The following is a 26,104-nucleotide window of genomic DNA, read 5'->3' as shown; positions in this document are numbered from 1 at the left end:
CTAGTGCACGTATCTCAGAGAAAAACGGACGACTTTGTACTTTCGGTGCGGACAGAGGACAAAGTGACACACGTCATGATTTGGTGGCATGAGAAAAAATATGACAGTCTGAAATTCAACACCCTGTGCGACCTGATCGAGTACTACAAGCAGAACCCGATGGATGAAACGTGCGATACCGTGGTGTACCAGCGGCAACCGTTCAACGCGACGCGCATCGGGAAAAGCTGAAGGACGTGGATAACAGTCAAGCCGAGTACATTATTTATGGGATTATTTGATGTTACTTCGGTGGCACAGGGAGCGATGCCGATACTGTAAAATTAATGTGAAAAATGAGAAGAATCTGAGTAATCCGAGATGTGTTTATGAAACATTGTTCAAATCATAAAATAAAAATCTTGAAGAGTGTATATATAGGAATGGATTATTATCACACGTCCGAACTAAACTTTTACCGAGAGCTAATGATAAAAATTCTCGGAAGTGAGAGATTTCCAATTCAAGGGAATCCTTTTGGGAGTTAAGGAATCCTGGGCTGGGTAACTTAAGTGAGAATTCCTGTGGAAATTCTTAAATTATTTATTGAAAATTACTGTGGGAATTTAGGAAAATTCAGGAGATCTGTATAATTCTGGAGAATTCATTCGGAAATTCCATCGGGGGAGAAAATCCATATCATAGGAAATTAATTCAAGAATTCCTCTCTGAGATTTCTTCCAGGAGTTCTCCATGAATTCCTCCAGACGTTCCTATAAGAACTCCTCCAGGAGCTCCTCCCGGAGTTCCTCCAAAAATTCCACCAAGGAATTCCTCCTGGCGATCCTTATGGAATTCCTTCAGACGTTCCAGTTAGAATTCCTCCAAAAATTCCTACTGGAACTCCTCCAGGAATTTCTCCAGTAGCTCCTGCAGAAATTTCTCCTGGCGTTCTTCCAGGAAATCCACCAAGAGTTCCCATAGGAGTTCCACTAAGATTTTCTCAAGTAATTCCTCATGGCGTTCCTCCAGATGTTACTTTTGGAATGCCTTTAGGAGTTCCATATGGCATTTCTCCTGGCGTACCTATAGGAGTTTCCTCTGAAATTCTAATAGGAGTTCTTCACGTATTCCTCTCGGAGTTCAAGTAATTCCTCCTTGCGTTCTCTCAGGAGTTCCTCCTGAAAGTCCTTCAGGAGTTCCAACAGGAATTCCTCCTGGCGTTCCTGCAAAACTGATTTCTAAAAATCCATTAAAGTTCCATTAGAAATTATTCCTGGTGTTCCTCCTGGAATGCGTCCAAGAATCACTCGAGAAGTTCCTCTTGGACTTCTCCAGGAATTTCTCCACTAGTTCCTCCACAATTCTGACGTTCCTCCAAGAATTTCTCCAAAAGTTCCCAAAGGAAATCCTCCCAGAGCTACTCCAGAAATTCCTCCAGGCGTTCCTCCAGAAATACATATCTTCCTCTAGGGATTCCTCCAAGAGTAGCCCCAGACGTTTTTCCTGGAAAATCTCTAGCAATTATTCCAGAAGATCATCTAGGAATATCTCCAAGAATTCCTTCAGAAATTTCTACTAGCATTCTTCGGGGAACTCTTCGAAGAATTCTTCTGGCTTTATTCACAAATTTCCCAAGAAGTGCCTACAGGATTGCCTCCAGAAATTCTGCCAATAATTTCTTCAGGAATTCCGCAACGAATGCTGGAAATGCTGCTGAAGTCAATCTGGCGTACCTCCAAGAAATCCCTAGACAATTTCTTCCTCCTTCCTTCTAGAATTACTCCTGGAATTCCTCCGGAAGTTCCTTCTGGGACTCCTCCGGAAGTCATTCTGGAATTCCTCCGGAAGTTCCTTCTGAAATTCCTCTGGAAGCTCCTCCTAGAATTCCTCAGTAAGTTCCTCCAGGAATTCCTCCGGAAGTTCCTCCGGAAGTTCCTCCAGGAATTCCTCCGGAAGTTCCTCCAGGAATTCCTCCGGAAGTTCCTCCAGGAATTCCACCGGAAGTTCCTCCAGGAATTCTTCAGGAAGTTCCTCCAGGAATTCCTCCGGAAGTTCCTTCAGGAATTCTTCCGGAAGTTCCTCCAGGAATTCCTCCGGAACTTCCTTCAGGAATTCCTCCGGAAATTCCTCCAGGAATTCCGCCGGAAGTTTCTCCAGGAATTCCCCCGAAAGTTCCTCCAGGAGTTCCCCTGGGAATTCCTCCGGAAGTTCCTCCAGGAATTCCTGTGGAAATTGCTCCAGGAATTTCTGTGGAAGTTTCTCCTGGATATCCTCCGGAAGTCCCTCCAGGATATCCTCCATAACTACCTCCAGGAATTCCTCTAGTAGTTGCTCCAAGAAATCCCCCGAAAGCTCCTCTTGGAATTTCCCTGGAAGTTTCCTCCAGGAAATCCCCCGGAAGTTCCTCTGGAAGTTCCTTTAGGAATTCCTGTGGAAATCCAGGATTTCTTCCGGAAGTTTATCTAGAAATTCCTCCGGAAGTTCCTCCAGGAATTCCTCCATAAGTCCCTCCAGGAACTCCCCGGAAAATTCCGCCAGGAATTCCTCCGGAAGTTCCATCAGAAGTTCCTCTGGAAGTTTCTCCTGGAATTCCACAGGAAGTTCCTCCTGGAATTCCTCAGGAACTTCGTCCAAAAATTCCTCCGGAAAATCCTCCGGAAGTTCTTCCAGAAATGCCTCTGGAAGTCCCTCCAAAAATTCCTCCGGAAGTTCATCCAGAAATTCCTCCGGAAGCTTCTCCAGGAATTTCTCCGGAGGTTCCTCCAGGAATTCCTCTGAAAGTTCCTCCAAGAATTCCCCCGGAAGTTCCAACAGGAATTGCTGTGGAAGTTTCACCAGGATTTCCTCCGGAAGTTCCTTTCAAAATTCCTCCGGAAGTTCCTCCATAAGTCCCTCCAGGAATTCCCCCGGAAGATCCTCCAGGGATTCCTCCAGGATTTCTTCCGGAAGTTCCTCTAGAAACTCTTCTGGAAGTTCCTCCAGGAAGATCCTCCAGGAATTCCTCCGGAAGTTCCTCCAGGAATTCCTCCGGAAGTTCCTCCAGGAATTCCTCCGGAAGTTCCTCCGGAAGTTCCTCCAGGAATTCCTCCGGAAGTTCCTCCAGGAATTCCTACGGAAGTTCTTCCAGGAATTCCTACGAAAGTTTCTCAAGGAATTCCTCCGGAAGTTCCTCCAGGAATTCCTCCGGAAGTTCCTCCAGGAATTCCTCCGGAAGTTCCTCCAGGAATTCCTCCGGAAGTTCCTCCAGGAATTCCTCCGGAAGTTCCTCCAGGAATTCCTCCAGAAGTTCCTCCAGGAATTCCTCCGGAAGTTCCTCCAGGAATTCCTCCGGAAGTTCCTCCAGGAATTCCTCCGGAAGTTCCTCCAGGAATTCCTCCGGAAGTTCCTCCAGGAATTCCTCCGAAGTTCCTCCAGGAATTCCTCCGGAAGTTCCTCCAGGAATTCCTCCGGAAGTTCCTCCAGGAATTCCTCCGGAAGTTCCTCCAGGAATTCCTCCGGAAGTTCCTCCAGGAATTCCTCCGGAAGTTCCTCCAGGAATTCCTCCGGAAGTTCCTCCAGGAATTCCTCCGAAGTTCCTCCAGGAATTCCTCCGGAAGTTCCTCCAGGAATTCCTCCGGAAGTTCCTCCAGGAATTCCTCCGGAAGTTCCTCCAGGAATTCCTCCGGAAGTTCCTCCAGGAATTCCTCCGGAAGTTCCTCCAGGAATTCCTCCGGAAGTTCCTCCAGGAATTCCTCCGGAAGTTCCTCCAGGAATTCCTCCGGAAGTTCCTCCAGGAATTCCTCCGGAAGTTCCTCCAGGAATTCCTCCGAAGTTCCTCCAGGAATTCCTCCGGAAGTTCCTCCAGAAATTCCTTTGGAAGTTCCTCCAAAAATTCCTTTGGAAGTTCCTCCAGGAATTCCTCCGGAAGTTCCTCCAGGAATTCCTCCGGAAGTACCTCCAGGAATTCCTCCGGAAGTACCTCCAGGAATTCCTCCGAAGGTCCTCCAGGAATTCCTCCGGAAGTTCCTCTAAAAATTACTCCGGAAGTTCCTCCAGAAATTCCTCTGGAAGTTCCTCCAGGAATTCCTCTGGAAGTTCCTCCAGGAATTCCTCCGGAAGTTCCTCCAGGAATTCCTCCGGAAGTTCCTCCAGGAACTCCTCCGGAAGTTCCTCCAGGAATTCCTCCGGAAGTTCCTCCAGGAATTCCTCCGGAAGTTCCTCCAGGAATTTCTCCGGAAGTTCCTCCAGGAATTCCTCCGGAAGTTCCTCCAGGAATTCCTCCGGAAGTTCCTCCAGGAATTCCTCCGGAAGTTCCTCCAGGAATTCCTCCGGAAGTTCCTCCAGGAATTCTTCCGGAAGTTCCTCCAGGAATTCCTCCGGAAGTTCCTCCAGAAATTCCTCCGGAAGTTCCTCCAGAAATTCCTCCGGAAGTTCCTCCAGAAATTCCTCCGGAAGTTCCTCCAGGAATTCCTCCGGAAGTTCCTCCAGGAATTCCTCCGGAAGTTCCTCCAGGAATTCCTCCGGAAGTTCCTCCAGGAATTCCTCCGGAAGTTCCTCCAGGAATTCCTCCGGAAGTTCCTCCAGGAATTCCTCCGTAAGTTCCTCCAGGAATTCCTCCGGAAGTTCCTCCAGGAATTCCTCCGGAAGTTCCTCCAGGAATTCCTCCGGAAGTTCCTCCAGGAATTCCTCCAGAAGTTCCTCCAGGAATTCCTCCGGAAGTTCCTCCAGGAATTCCTCCAGGAATTCCTCCGATAGTTCCTCCAGGAATTCCTCCGGAAGTTCCTCCAGGAATTCCTCCGGAAGTTCCTCCAAGAATTCCGCCGGAAGTTCCTCCAGGAATTCCGCCCTCCAGAAGTTCCTCCAGGAATTCCGCCCTCCAGAAGTTCCTCCAGGAATTCCTCCGGAAGTTCCTCCAGGAATTCCTCCGGAAGTTCCTCCAGGAATTCCTCCGGAAGTTCCTCCAGGAATTCCTCCTGAAGTTCCTCCAGGAATTCCTCCTGAAGTTCCTCCAGGAATTCCTCCGGAAGTTCCTCCAGGAATTCCTCCGGAAGTTCCTCCAGGAATTCCTCCGGAAGTTCCTCCAGGAATTCCTCCGGAAGTTCCTCCGGAAGTTCCTCCAGGAATTCCTCCGGAAGTTCCTCCAGAATTCCCCCGGAAGTTCCTCCAGGAATTCCCCCGGAAGTTCCTCCAGGAATTCCTCCGGAAGTTCCTCCAGCAATTCCTCCGGAAGTTCCTCCAGGAGTTCCTACGGAAGTTCCTCCAGGAATTCCTGGAGGAACTTCCGGAGGAATTCAAAGAGTTCAAACAAGAATTCCTCCTGGAGTTCCATTAGTTTTTTCAGTAATTTTTCCTGGAGTTCCTCCGGGAATTTCTCTCACATTTTCGTCAGGATATCTTCCTGGAGAAACTTATTATAGAAACTCCAGGAAGAATTCGTGGAGAAACTCAATCAGGAATTTCAGGAAGAACTTCTGCAGGAACTTCTAGAGAATCTTCAGCAGGAATTTTGGGAGGATCACTAGCAGGAATTTCTGAAGGAACTAGCAGTAGCAGCAATTTTGAAGGAACTCCTGCAGGAATTCCTGGATGATCTCCCTTAACAATTGTAGCAGGAATTCATTCAGAAATTCCTCATAAAGTTCTAAAAGGATTTCCTTCTGAAGTTTTTTCAATAATTTATTCTTGAGTTCCCCGGGAATTCCTCTTAAAGCTTCTCCAGAATTTCTTCCTGGAGAACTCTCATAAATGAACTCTTGGAATATTGAGAATTTTGGGAAAATTACTCTTCAGACTCCGAGAGAATTGCTCCTGGGATTTCAAAAGAATTCCTTCTGTAATGCCGAAACAATGTCTCCTGGGAGTCCAAGAGAATTCCTTATTAAAATCTGTGTTAATTCCAACCGGAGTTTCGAGAAAAATTTGCCGAGTCAATTATTTCTACAATTCTGAGAAATTTCTTCTGAGATTCCAAGATTATTCCTCCTGAATTTCGATAGAAACCTGCTTTAGAATTTCCCGTCTACTTCTGGGAAAATTTCTCCTGGGGTTCCGTGAGAATTCCTCCTAAAATTCCAAGAGAATTCCTCCTGAGGTTCCGAAACTATTCCTTCTGGAACTTCGAGAGGATTTCTCCTGGAATTTCTCGAAATTCCGAAAAAAAATGTTTCTGAGGTTTCGACAGAATTTCTTCTGTAATGCTTCCTAGGATTCCAAGGAAATTCTTCCTGGAACTCCGAAAAAATACCTACTGATTTTCCAAGAGATTTCCTCGTGAAATTCCTCCTGAGATTTAAGATTATTCCCAGTGGAATTCCAAGAAAATGCCTTCTGGTATCATTCCTCTAGTAACGTCGAGATAATTCCTCCTGGGGATCCCTGGAAATCCGTGAGAATTCGTTTTGAGAAAATTTCTTCTGAATTTCTGGTAAAGATGCCCAAATAAAACTTTTCATTTCACAAACCACTCTCATTTCTGTTTTATAATTCTCTCGAAGGTCAAACTGCTCAAGCCTTATTGCCATCATAATAATGCTAATGTCGAAAGCATTTACATTAACGTAGTTTCAGTGAAAACTTGTTTTTTCATGCTAAATAAGTTGAAATCGCCTGAAAAAATTAATTTCCTGACTTCCGGAGTTCAACACAATTTTCACGAAGTAGAAAACAAAACAAACAACAAGAGTCATCGTTTATTATTTATGATTTCGTCATTCTCATACACATACATTCTTACCACCATGCAAAGGGAAAAGTGGCTGCGTACTTAATACGAGTTTGAAGCTTACCGTTCGAGGTATTAACTTTAATACCGGATTTTCGAAAATCCGTATTAAATCGAGTATTATCCTCGTTGGTGCTTACCGCCATTAGTATTTTATTAGCATTTCCTCATTTCCTGCAACCCCGTGGCAAGAGATGCTCCTCAGCGTATCGAACATCTTCATGAATATGTTCAGCATACGTTTTGAAAAGTACTTCCACTACTTCTCCCGAATCGTGCGTTTACAAGCAACTAGATTTCCATTCGGTAGGAGTTAGAGTAATCCGGTAGATGACTCTTATCACGATCTCATGCTTACAGCAACCAGGAATTCCAGAATCAGAGCGCGTAATGTTCGATCCAGAATTTGCTGTTTTTATGAAACTTCAGAAATAATTATAAGAATGAAACATACATATGCTGTACAAACGTAAGTATTAATTATTACACAACGAAAGAAATTGCAAAAAGAATCCAAAGCAAAAATCAACGCAAGGGGTACTGATGCACAAATACAGTTTCATTTACAAAAAAAACTTTGAAATAGAAAGTTTTGTTTTCAGAGTAAATGTTTCTTTACTCAAAATTACAAGAAATGAACAGCTTTCAAAATGAAAGTGCGATATTCTCAAAACCACAATTTTTTTTCTCTCTGTGCATCTACAAACAATTGCCGATTACGTTTCCAAGGTTTCCAATGTTCAATTAATTTGAATCAACGGTTGTATAGGTTTACATCTAGGATAGGATGTGCCAATTAGTCATTAAAAATCGTACCGATTTTCTGTCAAAATCGTACCGGTTGCTGATTGGGTGAAAATGACAATCGATTACTTCGATCGACGGTATCATATTTTCAAAAGGGCAGCTTGTTGTTACCTTGGCCGTGTTGCTGGGTAATTAAATTGGAATTTTTGACAAAATTCAAAAGTTTGTTTTTTTGATTTTTTGGGTAAAATTAATTTATGCTAGGCTGCAAATGATGTATGCATGATTCTTAGGAGTTATGCTAATTTAAAACACTTGATGACGTGTATTATTGACCAACTTTTTACCCATTCCACTGTAAAACTCTTACATCTCCATGTAAAAAGTTTTTTTTTCTGATAGTACGTAGCATCCTTTATTATGAATTACGGAAGAAGAGAACGAGAAAACATGTTTTTTTCGCATATACTATTCGGCGGATTTTGAATAAAAAATATTCGGAAGCACTGGCCTCCACCTCGTCAAAGCAATCGACTGAGGAAACCACAAGGCAGTTGCAATTCTATTGTCACATCCTATCCTAGGTTTACACCATATCGGATTTTATCTGTTTATTTCTCAGACTACCCGGATAAAAAATATCATTAAAATATAATAAATTTTATTGTTACAACACCATTTAAAACATAGTTTTTACCATTGAATATAATGGAATTCTGACAATAAAATCACATCACATCACGTCACGTATCGGATGCCAGCCTCAATATCTGTTATCTGTGTTACCAGGTATGTCATCAGGTATTATGATGATAAAATTTTTATTTATTTTTTGTTCGGGTTGAACCACTGCGTCCATTATGTACATTGAACTTTTGTAGTATAAGATTACGATTACCGGTGGTGAGTATAAGCCGTTTGCCAGCGCAGTATCATTACTTGACACTTTACCGGTCGCTACTAAACGCGCTGATAAAACAGTAGCGCAGCTGACAGGTGACCAAATTTTACATCGCGATTATAGATAGTAGAATCTATAGATAGTAGAATCTATAGATGAGCGAAAGCATGGCTGAGTCGATTTTTTTGCCCGTGCACACGCGCATATGACGTCACAGCCCTTAACGTTTCCATTGAAATCGTGACGTCATGCTTGTTTGGAGTTACGTTTGACAGTTCGTTTGGAGACAGAGGATTTATCTTCGCTCATCTATATATTCCACTATCTATAGTAGAATCTATAGATGAGCGAAAGCATGGCTGAGTCGATTTTTTTGCCCGTGCACACGCGTGTATGACGTCACAGCCCTTAAAGTTTCCATTGAAATCGTGACGTCATGCTCGTTTGGAGACACGTTTGACAGTTCGTTTGGAGACAGTGGATTTATCTTCGCTCATCTATATATTCCACTATCTATAATCGCGATAACAGCGCTGCTATTTGGTGAACTATCAAATGTCAAACGTCACCGGTACGGAATGCAGCCACCAAAAGGATAACCGAAAATAGTGACCGATGCGAAAAAGTTTGACTAATCTAAAATGACAGCACGGCGAGGGTGATCAAAATACTCGCGCCCAGTAATGATGCTCTAACGCTTTCTAACACTTTAGATACTTACCACGGTACAAAGCCCTAGTGATCTACCGTTGCCCAGTACCAGAAACTGCAATGAAAAAAACACTTTCTGCACCATGGTCCAATGCACCGAGTTCATCATTGACGTTTGAGCGGTGCGCTGTTTACTAAGAATGAATACTTTTTCATTCATCGAGTTCATGCAAGTGTTCATTTTTAGTAAACAGCGCCCGTCTTAAACGTCATTGTGTTCATTCGGTGCATTGGACTATAAATACTAGAATAAGAGATCGGCGAAGACGCCATCTTGTTTCCAATCGAACCGTCAAAAGCGGTTCCAATTCGACTTGTTTACTTTTTGCTTCCATAAGAAGCAAGCAAAAAGTTCAAGTGCTGCCAGTATAATTTAAACGATTTCATGCATTTTCATACGTTACCATTTCGTCAGTTTTTCACTCCGCCGGTCTCTGGTTATAGGGTTGCTACATTGGACCATACAGCTTCATTATTTTCATCTCTTCAATAATGGTCCAATGCACCGAGTTCATCACTGACGTTTAAGCTGTGCGCTGTTTACTTCGAATGAATACTTTTTCATTCATCGAGTTCATGCAAGTGTTCATTTTTAGTAAACAGCGCCCGTCTCAAACGTCATTGTGTTCATTCGGTGCACGGATAAAAATAAAAAAGCCAAATAGATTAAAATCTAATCTAAAACCATATTCCGTCTATCCACTCATTGCATGGATTATTTTTGATTTAATCTTTTGAAGAATAAAATTGATTTAATCATTGCAAGGATTTCTTAGGTACGATTTTTAATCGACGGTGTGCATATTATTCACAACCAAATGTCAACATCAAAAATTGAAAAAAAGAAAACAATTGAATCTCTAAAATCAGAACCAACTTGCCGATAAAGATAACCTCGGAAAAATTATCGCCGCTTTTTGAAAAAAAATATCGTTCGGTCATGGTAGCATGTCACGCCGGCATCAATGAAATTATGGTGGTAAAGACGGGATCTTTGTATACAAGGATTGAAACCTCGTTTAAATTGTGAAAGGAACGAGAGCGAAAAGTGAGCTCCATTAGATGTTGATGTAATTGTAGGGATGATGGCGGTAAAGAGGAACGACACAAATTTTCCCAAGTGAAAATTCTCGTGAAAGACGGCATGTCTTGTGCAGGTTTTGTCGTCTTTTTGATGCTGGATTTGCTGTCTTTTTTTCGAGATCTTTCTGCTAGAAAAAAACTTATGTCGTTCCCCTTGATTACGGTTCGATATTTCGCTGACTTTTTGCTGATTTGTTTCAACTTGGGTATCATGGGAAAACTAGTTGTATTTGTGGAGATCGCATTATCGGTTCGGTTCAACTCCGGAAGAAGTGCGTGAAATGAGTTTCTGTTTTGTGGACGTTTTTATTTTTCATAATCTTATTGCTGTCTGCGCAAAGCCGGAATGACATATAGATAAATAAACCGACAACGTCCGACCAATAAGCTGGGAGAATCTGAAAAGAAAAAAATAAAGTTGCTGTGAATCGACCTTACCTTGCTGAACAGTAAAAGTGAAATAAGACTTTTTTCTCAACTCTCAAGCGTACAAATGCAAGCTTGTTAAGCATTTGAGAGATAAATTTCATTAAATCATTGCAATGCTTAAAAATCAAGCGAAGCTAGAATTATTTATAATCTTTGTAATAATTAAAATTAAAGAAAGCTTCAGAAGGAATAAATAGAAAGTTAATTAGCTTTTTTGATTTTATCCGTGTGCATTGGACCATCATAAACAAAACTGTACACGCTCAAATGAATCCAGCCATTCTCCGAGTAAAATGATGAGCAAACGTTTTTGTTCCCTTTCATTTTTTTAATTCAAATTTTTATTGCATAATATTTCTAGACCTGTAATATGAAAATATATTACTTGAGAATCGGTATAACATTTTTATTCATCTAATAAGCAAAGCTATTGTAATTTTATTGTTTTTAATTGTTATTTCATAAATATAATAAATCCATGAAATATCCCAAAGATATATTAATTCAATTACACTAGACGAATTTCCAGATTTTAAGCCGAATACTTTTATAATTTGTTTAGTTTTTGCGAACAATAAAAATATAATAGAATGTGTTGGTAACATTTAAATATATTGTTATTTTAATGTAAGTACATTAAAGATCTTTTACAACCGTGAACATTTTACAATAAGCGTACAGTAGTTTGTATTGTTTACCACACAATCTATGGTATTTAAATGGGTTATGTCATACAAGTTACTGTAAATTTTTATCCGGGTAAGGCCGTAGTAGCCTGTGCGTGCAGTACACGGACATACAGTGACTATAATAACAGTGTCGTCAAGTGTCAGAATTGGAACAGAATCGTCTGTCATTTCCATACAAATGCGCGTTCCAAACGAGCAGGAGACCTGTCAAACGTAACACATGACGTTACTCTTCTTATAGGACTCTACACGGACAGATAAATCAACCCAAACTTTGAGTTCAATATACGCACTGATGAGAATATCGTAGAAAAAATTTACCCAAAATTGGGTAGTTTTCCCTTTCTTTCCCATGATTGCTATCAAAACTAGAGCAAGATGCAAACACCTCACCGAGGTTGCTCAGCCCAATAACCTAAATTTGAGTAAATTCAATATTCTCTATTTTGTGTTAATTAAGGTCCGCTTTGGATAAATTAAACTCAGCTTTGGGTAAATTGTTTACATGGGATTAAAGGCAAACTACCTAGTGCCAGAAAAGTAATTTTACTCAAATTTTGGTTATTGGTCCAAACCACGGTTTTGAGTGCAAACAACCCACTTTTGGGTAGTTTTGGTTTTCAGTGTACTTAAAAGTCTTCCACGCACAAAAAGTATTGTAAAAACAACAATATTCTGGATCGAATTCAACAATAAATATTGTTAACTCAGGGCTAATAATATTTATCGTTTGAATTAATCCATAACATTGTTGTTTTTAGAATCAAAACGTGTCAAGGTTTGAGTCGCAATATTGTAGAATCAACAATATTATTGTTGAAACAATGATCAGCGAATTATTGTTTCAAAAATATTTGAAAATTGATTCAACAATAGAATATTTTTAAAATAATACCGTATTGACTCGAAGTCCGGACACCTAAGCACTGCTGAATTTTCAGTTCAGTATTTCAAACGGAATTAAGTACTTGACACTATGAGTAATAGCACACCATGTCAAGATTAACTTATCAAATTTGCTGTAGTGTACTGAAAATGACATTTTGTATGCACGAAATAGCTAATATAATCGAAAACATTGAACATCGCTTGCTTCGAAATCCGGACACAGTTTAAGGGATGCTTCAAATACCGTACAATTTTGCTTCGAATTTCCGGACACTTCGAATTTCGCCTATATTGATTCTCAAATAGCCAATTTAATCCGTTCAAAGACAATTAGGATATACCTAGCATCAAGCCTAGCATTCATATTTCTCGATTAATATAAATCCGTAAGATAAATTTTCTATACACAGTTGTATGGAAATCTGGCATCCCCCGGTTGTGTGTACCATCCGAAGTTTCTGCTCCGAAATTGAGACTACCAAAAACAGCATTTGAAACCAAGCGGAATCATTTAACTGCTATATAACAACATTGGCAATCCAATAATTTCATACAATTTCACGCTCACCCTTTTTGAAGATAGAACGCTCTTTTGACATTGGACCTGTGCGCCTGTGGGTAATGAAATATTTTCTTCAAAACTACCTCTCAAATTCAGCGTGGATAAGCTGCAATAGATCATGAGAATCATTAGATGATCAAAATTCTTTTCTAATCAATATTACCAGATATAAATATGATGGGAATATATATTCATCTCATCGCGAAACGAAGAAATATGGTACCAAATTCGTCGATTTTTTTTATCAACCACTCACTGCGGAAAAAATCACAAAAATAAGAAATAAAACAAATACCGTTCTTTTGAAAAATCAGGGGCTACTTTGGACATTTTAAAACAAGAATTATAACGAAAATTACTATAAAATTGTCATTATCACCAATCGGGTGTCTTGTTGATAGTTGGACGGCAACTTTCTGTTACAAATTTGGTATTTTTTCCGTTTAGTTTTTTCAAAAAATCAAAAATCCAAAGTAGCCCCCGGAATCAAAAGAAGCCCCGCACGACGGTACCTTTTAATTTTTTTGTTTTTGATGGGAAGAACATCGGAGAATTAAAATTATGCATTATCTTATCATTGTTAAAATATACTTCGAAATACAGACATTAGTCGTATTTATATGTCTTTTGAAATCCGTTTCAGTTTGCTATTGGAAATCAAGGATTGAAAGGAGCGATTGAAATAATGATTTCATGCGGATTGATAAATCCGGGCGTGTCCGAGAAATGTGGAGTTTTTTTTATTTGACGGATGTCGTTCACAACGTGTCTTTTTATACAATTTTGTTAAAAAAGCTAGTTTTACGAACTTGTTTTTTTTTTTCAACAAAAATGTTAATGGTTAAAAAATACTTTTGAAGACAACCTTTCACTAGAAACTGAAAGCAAGTTTTGCTACTTGTGTGCAATTAATAAAGTGATACCACAGATAACAGATATTGAGGCTGGCATCCCATACGTGTGTAAACATCCGCAACCGTTAATTCAAATGTATTTTAAATTGGGACCGCGTTTGGCAATCGATTGGAGATGGCGCAAGGATCATTGTTATTGAAAACGCAGCCCGATTGCGGCTGTCAAATGCATTGGCTGCGTTCGACGGTTGTTATTCAGCTGCATCCTTAGGTACTGCCGCAATCAGTTGAGTAGATGGCAGTAGTGGGCCAACGTATATCAATTCAAAAGTTTACACAGGATTTTCAATAAAATTTGTTCTAGCTTCAATATCTGTTATCTGTGGTGATACCATTAACAATATGTGTATAAGGCCGTAACAAATATTTAATTAACATTATGTCCTATTGGTCTCCGGAAGGTCAAGGGGGTGGGGATAATAAAAAATAAATATTAAAATGAAAAAAAAAAAATCAAAAAACTCCTCAGATTTGTTAAAGAATGTTTTGAAAATTCTCAAAATTATCCAAATTTTATTTTCTTGCCCCCTCAAAATATTATTTTTGGGCAAAAAAATCTGAAGAGGAGGGGGACATTATTGTATTTAAATATTTGTATCGGCCTAAGTATATATCGATAAGCTGAGAGCAAGCAATGTTCCTTTTGGGGTGTAGCAACTCAAATCTAATGAAATTGTAACTATGCTTGTTCATTACGAATCAATTTTAATTAATGATTTTAAATAATTTAACTGATAAACAGTTTTTTAACATCATTTTAGCATGTCCGGAAATCGAATCAATTGTAAAAACTTGCTTCGAAGTCCGGACAAACAGAAAATGCAATAAAAATTATAAAACTATTAATTCCCAAGAAATTTCTCTAATTCATTACAAAGAGTGCCATAATACCATTGACGAATACATAGACCTAAATGTCCGGTACAAAGCCATCAGAAAATCGGGCACCATGTCTTCTTCTTCATTTTGAAGAAAATACCCCTCGTGGGTGACGAATTACATAAATATTTTACGAGCGCTGACTTACCCCTCTTGACGTTTTGACAGTTTGTTTGTTTTTCTCCCTCACCTTGTGACGTCGTTTCGGTTCGTTTGTTGTTTGTTCGTTTCGTTACTCAGTTGAAGCGTGAGTTCGACCGTTTTGGTGCCATCAAAAGATCGAATATAACAAAGGGGACACCCTGGGCTACATTCTGTACGATTCTATTGATGCTGCTACGGCTGCTGTGAAGGAAATGCGTGGATTCCCGTTAGGGGCACCGGATCGTCGTATTCGTATCGATTTTGCTGACAACGGAACAACACCATCGTTCTCAAAGCGCAGTGGATGTTTTGAGGAAGGCGGTGAGTATCGTCGCGCCCCGACTACGAATATCCGGAAGGTGGTGCATCATACGAGGAAAATTCATTGTACGGCTATGGTGGAAGACCGTTCCGCGGCAGAGGAGGATTCCGCGGGCGTGGTGGTTTCCGTGGCAGTTTTCATAGTGATGGCCCACCGCACCACGGGGACAATGATGAATGGCGTCGATCAGGAGCCGATGGCGAATATGATTCACGCCGTCGTTCTGGATCACGTGAACCAGGAATCGATAGATCTCGCTCCCGTTCACCGAGGCAACGCAGTCCGGCTGATTCGGATTCTGATTCGTCTTCTCATAGGAATGGCATGTTATCGAATGCAAGAACGTTACCAGAAGTCGCACGAAAATCTACCACATTCTGGCAAGGGCGCTGATTTTGAAGAGTTCACTACTCCCCACCAAGTTGCACCTAACGGACGGAAACAACGAAATAGTGGACAGCCTGATGAAGGACGAGGAAGGTAAACACCACCTTCGTATTACTCAGCGACTACGCCTCGATCAACCCAAGTTGGAAGATGTGCAGTAGCGCATATCGACGTCATCGTCGCACGCAATCTTCCTCGGCCTGCCGGGATCGACGTCATCGGTAGCATCGTCGGATGATGCCAGCGTTCAGACGCGTCCACTGCGTAATCTCGTGTCCTACTTGAAGCAGAACGAAGCGGCCGGCGTTATATCCTTACTCAATAAGGAAACGGAAGCAACCGGTGTGCTCTACTCATTCCCGCCAAGCGATTTTTCGACAGAATTGTTGAAACGAACATGTCAAAACCTCACCGAGGAGGGACTGAAGGAAGACCATCTGATAATCGTGGTGGTCCGAGGAGGAATCGCCTGAGTTGCGGATGAGGGCGCAGATAACACATAAGGTAAGATGATGATTAACGAACTGTAGAATAATTAGAAAATAGCAAGCATAATTTTTCATAACGACGTATGTAACAATTATGAGGATTCGAGAATTCCTTTGCAGAAAGTTGGCAAAACTTTTCTAAAACTGTTTTAAAACTAAATCTTTTTCAATCCTTTTTCCGCTGGCATGCATCATTACATGACACGTAATAAGCGTGCTTCACAGCAAAGCTCAGTTCATTCAAATTCACTGTGAAAACGATAAAATTATTCATACACCGGTATGCTACACGTACGTCGATGTACATTGGTCGGTTTTCCATAGTTGCACGATTGACGCAACTGCAGTTTTGTTTTGCTTTTTTGTTAAATAGGACGCTCTGAGTTCCCATATGTGAAAGCGACGTACGTAAAAGTGAGACTTCAAAATAGAAATTTTTACATACGTCGATTCGCAAAAGATCGAATTAAAGAATTTTAAGATCTGAAATCAGTAAAATCGATGCGTATTATATAAAGCCGCGTGTGATTGTCACGTTGTATTAAAACCTCGTTTTGTTTACTTTTGTTACATACGTCGTTATGAAAAATTTTGCTTGAAAGGTTTAATTTTAATTTTTGTTATCAAAGACTTTTTCGTTGCTGCAGCGTCTATCTACGGTAGTTTATTGTTTTTGCCATTTGATATAGGAGTGATCGGGGCAATATGGGCCACCTAAGGAAATCGTTCCGAAAAGCGCTGAAAAGCTCAACAAATCATCATCAGTTGGAAGATGTGCAGAAGCGCATATCGACGTCATCGTCGCACGCAATCTTCCTCGGCCTGCCGGGATCGACGTCATCGGTAGCATCGTCGGATGATGCCAGCGCTCAGACGCGTCCACTGCGTAATCTCGTGTCCTACCTGAAGCAGAAAGGAGCGGCCGGCGTTATATCCTTACTCAATAAGGAAACGGAAGCAACCGGTGTGCTCTACTCATTCCCGCCATGCGATTTTTCGACAGAATTGTTGAAACGAACATGTCACAACCTCACCGAGGAGGGACTGAAGGAAGACCATCTGGTAATCGTGGTAGTCCGAGGAGGAACCGCCTGAGTTGCGGATGAGGGCGCAGATAACACATAAGGTAAGATGATGAATAACGAACTGTAGAATAATTAGAAAAAAGGTTTAATTTTAATTTTTGTTATCAAATACTTTTTCGTTGCTGCAGCGTTTATCTACGGCAGTTTATTGTTTTTGTCATTTGATATAAGATGCTTTTATTTACAACGAATAGGCATATCGGGGCCCTCCTTAGCCGTGCGGTAAGACGCGCGGCTACAAAGCAAGACCATGCTGAGGGTGGCTGGGTTCGATTCCCGGTGCCGGTCTAGACAATTTTCGGATTGGAAATTGCCTCGACTTCCCTGGGCATAAAAGTATCATCGTTTAGCCTCATGATAATCGTCAGAAGAAAGTTGTCCTCCCGGGTTCCAAGATCATAGGCATCGGAAAAAGTAAATACATATTTTTGTATAAACAGCAAAAAAACAAAGAAAATTAGGTTCCTTTGGCAGCTGCACATTAGTTTTTTACTAATTTTATTTGCTAATTATCTAATACATGCATTTATCTCTTGGACTAGGTGTTCCGTGTTTTCTTAACACTATCATCCTTATTTGCTATGTTACGCTTTTAGTTATTATTAATACATTTCAATTGCCTCTGGCAGTTAGGATATTTCATCTGGTTGAATTAAACCATGTAGGAATTACAAAGTTTTCTACTTAAACTAAACTTAACCTAATTTTTACTAAGGGTACAAGGAGCTAATCGTTGCAATAGAAGATTGCAGAAGTCCTAAATATTTAGCTTGGCTAGACCAATTAATTGGAACCCCATTGTCTGCTAGAAGGTTTCAAATAAGAAACTCTCGGCTTTTATGGGAAAAGCTTATCTGAGTTTGGGGAAATTTTTCATTTTTGCAAGTAAGTGGAGAAAATATCCAAAGTGTTTTCAATCTACTACAAATGACACGAAGGCTTCGCTCTTTCGCGGAGAGGCCTGTGTCATCTGCAAACAAAGAATTTTGCCACCCTGGTGGTAAATCAGGTTAGTCAGAAGTAAAACTGTTATACAATATGGGCCCCAGTATGCTACCTTGGGGAACACCAGCTCTAACAGGTAATCTATCAGATTTAGAATTCTGATAGTTTACCTGCAGTGAGCGATCTGATAAATAATTTTGGATCAGTTTAATAGTTGGTTGGTTGTTTAATTGGTTGGTTGTTTGCTCATTGTTTGTTGGCTGTTTAATTGTTTGTTGGTTGATTGATTGGTTAATAAGTTGATTGGTAGCTTGCTTGAATGGTTGGTTGTTTGATTAGTTAGTTGATTGATTCGTTGGTTATTTGTTTAGTTGGTTGCTGCTTGATTTGTTAGTTGGAATAATGGTTGATTGGTTGGTTTCTTTTTTGTTTATTGATTACTTGATTGGTTGGTAATTTGGTTGATTGGTTGTTTGACTGGTTGATTGATTGGTTGGTCGGCTGGTTAGTTGATTAGTTGTTTTGTTGGTTGCTTGAATGGCTGATTGTTTGGTTGCTTGATTGGTTGCTGGAATGGTTGATTAGTTAATTATTCAGTTGATTGATTGCTTGATTGGTTGGTTGATTGCTTGATTAGTTGGTTGGTTGATTGTTGGTCGGTTGCTTGATGGGTTGATTAGTTGATTTGTTGATTGCTTGATAGGTAGATTAGTTGATTGCTTGATTTGTTAGTTGGTAGAATGATTGATTGATTGGTTGGTTGCTGCTTGATTTGTTAGTTGGTAGAACTGTTGAATGGTTAATAGTTGATTTGTTGCTTGTCGGCTGGTTAGTTGATTAATTGTTTTGTTATTTGGTTGCTTGGTTATTTGATTGATAGGTTGCTTGACTGGTTGGTTAATTGGTTACTTGATTAGTTGGTCGGCTGGTTAGTTGATTAGTTGTTTTGTTGGTTGCTTGGATGGCTAATTGGTTGGTTGCTTGATTGATCGATTAGTTGGTAGGTTGGTTGATTGGTAGCATGCTTGAATGGATAGTCGTTTGATTGATTAGTAATTTGGTTTATGGGTTGCTGCTTGATTTGTTAGTTTGTAGAATGGTAATTGTTGGTTGGTTGCTTAACTGGTTGATTGGTTGGTTAGCTGGTTAGTTGATTAATTGTTTTGTTGGTTGCTTGGCTGATTGGTTAATAAGTTGATTGGTAGCTTGCTTGAATGGTTGGTTGTTTGATTAGTTAGTTGATTGATTCGTTGGTTATTTGTTTAGTTGGTTGTTGCTTGATTTGTTAGTTGGAATAATGGTTGATTGGTTGGTTTCTTTTTTGTTTATTGATTACTTGATTGGTTGGTAATTTGGTTGATTGGTTGCTTGAATGGTTGATTAGTTGGTTGGTTGAATGATTGCTTGGTTGATTGGTAGCTTGCTTGAATGGTGGGTTGCTTGATTGCTTGGTTGATTGGTAGTTTGCTTGAATGGTTGGTTATTTGATTGATTGCTGCTTGATTTGTTAGATGATAGAATAATTGATTGGTTGGTTGCTTGCTTGCTTGATTGGTTGGTCGGCTGGTTAGTTGACATGTTGTTTTGTTGGTTGCTTGGTTGGTTGATTAGTTGATTCGTTGCTTGATTGATTGGTTGCTTACTTAAACGGCTGATTGTTGGATTAGTTGGTTGGTTATTTGCTTGATGGGTTGCTTTACCGTTTGATTGAATGATTGGTCGGCTGGTTGGTTGATTAGTTGTTTTGTTGGTTTCTTGATTGGTTGATTAGTTGATTGATTGATTGATTAGTTAATTGGTTGATTGTTGCTTGATTTGTTAGTAGGTAGAATTGTTGATTAGTTAGTTCCTTGTTAGTTGGTTGGTTGCTTCATTGTTTGTTGGTTGATTGATTGGTTATTTAGTTCATTGGTTGCATGATTGGTTGGTTGGTTGATTGTTGGTTGGTAGAATGATTAATTGGTTGGTTGCTGCTTGGTTTGTTAGTTGGTAGAACTGTTGAATGGTTGTTTGCTTCATAGTTGGTTGGTTGCTTGATTGGTTGGTTATTTGGTTGATTGGTTGTTTGACTGGTTGATTGGTTGGTTGGTCGGCTGGTTAGTTGATTAGTTGTTTTGTTGGTTGCTTGAATGGCTGATTAGTTGATTGCTTGATTGGTTGGTTGCTGGAATCGTTGACTAGTTAATTATTCAGTTGATTGGTTGCCTGATTGGTTGATTGATTAGTTGATTGGTTGATTAGTTGGTTGGTTGATTGTTGGTCGGTTGCTTGATGGGTTGATTAGTTGTTTTGTTGATTACTTGATTGGTAGATTAGTTGGTTGGTTGCCTGATTATTGGTTGGTTGCTTGATTTGTTAGTTGGTAGAATGATTGATTGGTTGGTTGCTGCTTGATTTGTTAGTTGGTAGAACTGTTGAATGGTTTATAGTTGGTTGGTTGCTTAATTGGTTGCTTCATTGTTGGTTGGTTGCTTAACTGGTTGATTGATTGTTGGTCGGCTGGTTAGTTGATTAGTTGTTTTGTTGGTTTCTTGGTTGATTGGTTAATATGTTGATTGCTAGGTTTCTTGATTGGTTAGTTGTTTGGTTGATGGGTTGGTTGATTGCTGCTTGATTTGTTAGTTGGTAGAATGGTTGATTGGATGGTTGCTTCATTGTTCGTTGATTGATTTATTGGTTGGTAATTTGGTTGATTGGTTGTTTGACTGGTTGATTGTTTGGTTGCTTGATTGGCTGGTCGGCTGGTTAGTTGATTAGTTGATTTGTTCGTTGCTTCAATGGTTGCTTGGTTGGTTGATTAGTTGATTCGATGCTTGATTGATTGGTAGCTTGCTTGAATGGCTGATTGCTGGATTAGCCAATCAAGCAACCAATCAATTAAATAACCAACCAAGCAACCAATAAACAAATGAAGCAACCAACCAACCAATTAAGCAACCAGCCAACTATCAAGGAATCAACTAATCAACAGTTCTACCAACTAACTAATCAAGCATAACAAACCAATCAATCGACTAATCAACCAATCAAGAAACCAACAAAACAACTAATCAACCAACCAGCCGACCAACCATTCAATCAAACGGTAAAGCAACCCATCAACCAAATAACCAACCAACTAATCCAGCAATCAGCCATTCAAGTAAGCCACCAATCAATCAAGCAACGAATCAACTAATCAACCAACCAAGCAACCAACAAAACAACATGTCAACTAACCAGCCGACCAACCAATCAAGCAAGCAATCAACCAACCAATCAATTATTCTACTATCTAACAAATCAAGCAGGAATCAATCAAATAACCAACCATTCAAGCAAACTACCAATCAATCAAGCAACCCACCATTCAAGCAAGCTACCAATCAACCAAGCAATCATTCAACCAACCAACTAATCAACCATTCAAGCAACCAATCAACCAGATTATGAACCAATCAAGTAATCAATAAACAAAAAAGAAACCAATCAATCAACCATTATTCCAACTAACAAATCAAGCAGCAACCAACCAATCAATCAATCAATCAACTAATCAACCAATCAAGAAACCAAAAAAACCAACTAATCAACCAATCAGCCGACCAACAATTCAATCAAACGGTAAAGCAACCAGAGCTGTAAATATTCGATTATTTTTTATGAAGCCCATCGGCCTTCTTTGTCACTTCACTTCTAAACATATTCATATTCGGCTCTGCACCGTCAATTTTCATGATGAATATGGGTCAGTGAGTATTTATTTGAATATCACAAATTATTAAATAATCGTAAAACTGAACACATTTTTGATGATTTAAATATTTAACTACACGCATAGATCTAATCCCGACGTTCAATTGAGGGGCATTTTTAGCGTCAAATGTCAATATAATCAAGGCTAATTTTGTTTTTTAGAGCGCAGTTACCATACTCAGTGGTAATCCATTGAATGAATTTATGAAGAAGTAAACTGAGTAAGTCATTCTATGTTTTGAATAATAAAACACAAATGTCAAAAGTCGGAGTGGATGTGCTTCATGAAAGTGAATATTTTATGCTCTGAAAGCAACCCATCAACCAAATAACCAACCAATTAAGCTACCAACCAACTAATCCAGCTATCAGCCATTCAAGCAAGCTACCAATCAATCAGGCAACAAATCAACTAATTAACCAACCAAGCAACCATTGAAGCAACCAACAAAACAACATATCAACTAACCAGCCGACCAGCCAATCAACCAGTAAAGCAACCAATCAACCAAATTACCAACCAATCAAGCAACCAACCAACCAATCAACCATTCTACCAACTAACAAATCAAGCATCAATCAATCAAATAACCAACATTTAAAGCAAGCTACCAATCAACCAAGCAATCATTCAACCAACCAACTAATCAACCAGTCAAGCAACCAACAAAACAACATATGAACTAACGAGCCGACCAACCAATCAATCAACCAGTCAAGCAACCAATCAAACAAATTACCAACCAATCAAGGAATCAATAAAAAGCAACCAACCAATCAACCATTCTTCCAACTAACAAATCATGCAGCAACCAACTAACCAAATAACCAACGAATCAATCAACTAACCAATCAAACAACCAACCATTCAAGCAAGCTACCAATCAACTTATTAACCAATTAACCAAGCAACCAACAAAACAACTAAACAACTAACTAGCCGACTAACCAATCAAGCAACCAATCAATTAACCAGTCAAGCAACCAACCAACATTCAAGCAACCAACAATTCAAGCAAGCTACCAATCAACCAAGCAATCAAACAACCAACCAGCTAATCATCCAATCAAGCAACCAACCAATAACCAATCAAACAACCAATCAACTAAATAACCAACCAATCCAGCAATCAACTTATTAACCAATCAACCAAGCAGCCAACAAAACAACTAATCAACTAACCAGCCTACTAACTAATCAATCAACCTGTCAAGCAACCAACCAATCAACCATACTACCAACTAACAAATCAAGCAGCAATCAACCAAATAATCAACCAAGCAATCAAGCAACCAACCAACTAATCAAGCAACCAACCAACCAATCAAGCAACCAATCAACTAATCAACTTGTCAATTAACGAGACGACCAACCAATCAAGCAACCAATCAACTAAATAACCACAACCAAGCAATCAAGTAAAGCAACCAATCAACCAAATAAGTAACCAACCATCAATCAATCAACTAATCCAGCAACCAACCAATCAAGCAAGCTACCAATCAAACAACTAACTAATCAACCAATCAACCAACAAGATAATCAACCAAATAAGCAACCAACCATTCAAGCAACCAACAAAACAACTACTCAACTAGCCAGCCGACCAACCATTCAATCAACCAGTAAAGCAAACAATCAACTAATCCAGCAATCAGCCATTCAGGCAAGCTACCAAACAACCAAACAATCAAGCAACCAACCAACTAATAATCAACCAAGCAACCAACAAAACAACATATGAACTAACCAGCCGACCAACCAATCAAGCAACTAATCAATCAACCAGTCAAGTAACCAATCAACCAAATAACCTTATTAGTTGGTATGATTGAGAACCAATCAACAATCAAGCAACCAACCAACCAACCATTCTACCACCTAACAAATCAAGCAGCAACCAATCAACCGATCAACCAAACAACCAACTAATCAATCAACCATCCAATCAAGCAATCTACCAATCAACCAATCAATTATTCAACCAACGAACTAATTAAGCAAGCAACAAAACAGTCGAGTGCGAGACACTGAATACGACCACACAGTTGTGGTCGAAATACGTATCTGAAAAGATATCAAAATAATTGGTGGAATTAAATGGAGAGTCCTAAACTCGTCTTAGACGGTTGAACAAAACAGTATCAACTAACCAGCCGACCAACCAATCAATCAACCAGTCAAGCAACCAATCAATCATATAACCTGATTGGTTTGTTGGATTGGCAACCAACCAACAATTAAGCAACCAACCAATCAACCATTCTTCCAACTAACAAATCAAGCTGCAACCAACCAACCAAATAACCAACGAATCAAGCAACCAACCATTCAAGCAAGCTACCAATCATTTTATTAACTAATCAACCAAGCAACCAACAAAACAAATAATCAACTAACCAGCCGACTAACCAATCAATTAACCTGTCAAGCAGCCAACCAATCAATCATACCATACTACCAACTAACAAATCAAGCAGCAGCCAACCAAATAATCAACCAACCAATCAAGTAACCAACCAGTCAAACAAGCTACCAATCTACCAAGCAATCAAGCAACCAACCAACTAATCAACCAATCAAGCAACCAACCAACTAATTAACCAAGCAATCAGCAAAACAACTTATCAACTACCTAACCAGCCGACCAACTAATCAACCAATCAACTAAATAACCACAACCAATCAATCAACCAGTAAACCAACCAGTCAACCACTCAAGCAACCAACCATTCAACCATTAATTTGTTTGTTTTTGATGAGATGAACATCGGAGCCATGAGTTAAATCCAGGTGCAGTTCCCCTATTCATTATTGTCGGGCCGCCACCAAACCGGACCGCGCGATTGAGCACTCGCGCTGCGACGCGAGTCGCGACAATTTGAAATATTTCATTAGTAGTGCGCATCATGCACGCATGGATGTACTATCATGCGCACTAATCAGCAATGAGTTGCGACGTCTGATAACTGCAGATATTTCATTTTATTGAAAACAAATTTTCGATTTTCTACTATACACGGAATACATCATATCAGTCAGTATCGCATTTATCTTTATATCTATCTTGCAGACTAGTGAACAACTATAACGATTTATTATATATTTAGACGGAATTAACTGGTCATTAATTTTATATTCATCCCTAAATCCGCACCGCTGTAACCCTATAAAATATATTTTTCATTGTGCAAGCCGGTGTTGGAGATGGTCACACTTTCAATACAATTTTGTCTCGTTTTTAACTTTTTCCAACTGTGTGTGAATGTTCTCTATCCGCTCATCCATCGGCTTGTCCGACAGGATTTCATTCAACACTGAGAGTAGCTTTACAGTTAAAATTACTATATTGTAGGGTTAAATTGAAAACACGCCACTAAATTTGTGCAGACTACAAACCGTGTTTATAACGAACACAAAATGCGTTAATTTTACTATGGCTTCAAAGACAAACTTGGCAGTAAAAATTACTATGCTTTCTAGTTATCTGAATAACAATTCAGTATTTAGTTGTACAATTCGACGCATTTAAAATAAAAATGAGGTTTTTGTTATTTTAATTCATTTGGTATAATATCAAAGTCAAATGAAAAATTACTTTAACTTCACACAAATAAAAAATCGTTGGTGAAATTGAAAGAAACGTTGGTAAAATTAAGAAAATCAGTTAGTGATTTTCAGTAGAAAGTATAAGATTGTTGAATTTACAATTCTAAATATGTCACTTCAAAATGAACTTTGACAAGAGCCGACTTTTCAAAATAACGATTTCCTCTAAAAACTAAATGTGTATTTACCCTTTCAAAATAACATTTTACTCTCAGAACTAAATGTGTACTGAATTTCTCAAAATGATGGTTTTCTTTCATATTTAAATGTGTGTTAAATGCATTACATATTCGAACCAAGTGAAGTACGCTATACTAAACTGTCATGTTTATTATTAATTAAATCGAGAATTAAATATTATTCTGGGTAATAATCTTCTACTGACGATATCCTATATTCCAGGTCAATAATTGCTGGTGATGACGAGGCTTCAACGCTGGCGTTTGCCCTAAAGACAGCATTGCCAGCGGACGTTAATGTAGCTGCTCCATAGCATTAATCGCATCTCTTGATCTTCAACCGGGTTCTCGAGTGCTGCGATTCCTGATTGGGCTTGAATTACGGAGATAGTCGTCCTTGTTGGTAGTATCTTGGATCGGACCCGATGATCTTGAGAAGCTTGACCAGATCACGCAGCAGATTTCGGATTCGATTCGCGGTTACTCAACTGGGATTACTGATCCACATCTACGTCAACTAGCTGGATTGGCAGGTTATGAGTGAGTGCAACATCCTGAGTGCAACAACTTTTCGGTAGTGACTTTGGTTTTGGTTCCGTGTTGAGGCACAAGAAAGTTCAAGTTCCGGAGGAAATGGGCCACGCGCAACTCATGTGGATAAGGAACGTGCGCGCCTGGAGACCGCCTGTCCAGCTGTTTTCACGTACGGCCACAATTCCTACCT

At 39.6% G+C, this 26,104-nt stretch overlaps 1 pseudogene; it reads left to right on the top strand.

Moving 5' to 3' along the window:
• The first annotated feature begins 75 nt into the window (after window positions 1–75).
• LOC134206119 (RNA-binding protein spenito-like) lies at window positions 76–26,104 on the top strand (annotated as a pseudogene).

This window comes from Armigeres subalbatus, chromosome 1 (genome assembly GCF_024139115.2).
Source record: "Armigeres subalbatus isolate Guangzhou_Male chromosome 1, GZ_Asu_2, whole genome shotgun sequence".
Classification (NCBI taxonomy): domain Eukaryota; kingdom Metazoa; phylum Arthropoda; class Insecta; order Diptera; family Culicidae; genus Armigeres; species Armigeres subalbatus.
The sequence above is the reverse complement of the archived record's forward strand: the minus strand, read 5'-3'. Positions and strand labels throughout refer to the sequence as shown.